This window comes from Vombatus ursinus, unplaced genomic scaffold (genome assembly GCF_900497805.2).
Source record: "Vombatus ursinus unplaced genomic scaffold, bare-nosed wombat genome assembly UNPS02014832.1, whole genome shotgun sequence".
Lineage (NCBI taxonomy): Eukaryota > Metazoa > Chordata > Mammalia > Diprotodontia > Vombatidae > Vombatus > Vombatus ursinus.
In genome coordinates this window covers 11,810,789-11,812,406 of record NW_020954610.1, presented here as the reverse complement: position 1 = coordinate 11,812,406, position 1,618 = coordinate 11,810,789, and the positions used below count along the sequence as shown (strand labels likewise).

Genomic DNA, 1,618 nt, shown 5'->3' with positions numbered 1-1,618 from the left:
GTGCTTGCTTCAGTAGCACATATACTTAAACAGGAATGATGCAGAGAAGATTAGCATGGCCCCTACACAAGGAAGACACACAAATTCATGAAGCATTCCATTAAAAAAAGAAGGTCCCTAAAGTTCAAAAAAGATATAAATTATATCCTATATTTTAACCTATTATGCAATATGAATGTAATTATATGATAACTTTATCAAAAGCTGAAAGTTATATGAAAACTTAAAAATAATTTCTTAAAATTATTGGGCTAAAATGATTATATTTACAAGTCAGTAGTAATAACACAATATATCAAAAGCTATAAAATGCAGGCAAAGCAATTCTTAAGAGACAAATTAATATCACTAGGTGCCTTTGTTGGTAAGAAAGAAAAGGAGGAAATAAATAAATTAAGCTTGCACCAAAAGGTATTAAAAAAAAAACCAAAGTAACAATTCAAAGGGAAGCAAAAGAAAAGGTAGCCTACATGAGAATAGAAATAATTAAAATAAAAAAAGAAAGAACAATTCAATTGATTTATAAAACTGTTAGGTTTTTTCCCCATAGTCCAATAAGACTGACACGGCAAATTTAATTTTTCAAAATAGAGAAAATAATAATTAGCAAAATAACCTACAGAATTAGAAAGATCACAAAAATACAAAATAAATCCAGAATATTATTATAGAATTCTATACAGTTATATTCTGACCAAATACTTTAAATGAAAATAAGTTTTTATATACAAAGTCTAAATTTAAAAAAAATTAATGCAATGGAAAATGAATAATTTGAACTGGATTATTGTGCAGGTAAGAAATAAGACAAGTAATCAAATTACCTTGCAAAACAAAGCATCTATCCATGTGGCTTCACAGAATTCTTTCAAACTTTCTAATAACAGATAATCCTTATGACACATAGATTTTCATGCCCAGAAAGATAAACCATTATCTAATATATTTTGTGATGCAAAAAATAAATTAATTTTAAAATTGGAAAAAGATAACACTGAAAAAGAAAATTATCAACCACTTCTAATGAATATAGATGGAAAAATATTAAATAAAATTAATAGGAATGAATAGAAAATTATTCATCATGACCAGGCATGAAAAGTATCAATTCTCATTAGAAAGATTGTCAACATAATAAACCTTATACATAAGCTAACAACAATTTTAAAGTCATATAATCATATCCATAAATTCAGGGAAAGCCTTGAATAAAATTTAACATTCATATATGATATAGAGAAATTTTTCAGGGGGGATTCTCTTTCCACACAGGGGTCCAACTCAGGACTTAAGTGGACCCAGACTAAATGCTGGGAGAGCCAAACCCCTAAAACACTTTATGGCTCATAATAGCCTGACCCTGGAGTTCAGGGGAAAATAAATAAATATTTATGGTAAAGCTTAGGCACACCTCACATTTAGTGTCTCCTCCAAAAGGGATTAATGCAATCCCTTCTAGAAAAAGCACGCTTTATATGAGATTGCTACTTATTTCCTCTACCGTACTCAAAAATACTTAAAAAACAATAACTCAGTAGCCTTCATTAAAAAATGTGGAAAATGTGGAAAAAATATGCCATCCCATCTACAGTATTATACTTTTGGTGTTGGGAAATAC

General features: G+C 28.7%; 1 non-coding gene across 1 annotated transcript; it reads left to right on the top strand.

Moving 5' to 3' along the window:
- On the top strand, positions 1–107 carry LOC114026125. Its single transcript, XR_003567091.1, has one exon. It is a non-coding gene; the product is annotated as a U6 spliceosomal RNA (small nuclear RNA).
- Positions 108–1,618: the final 1,511 nt, after the last annotated feature.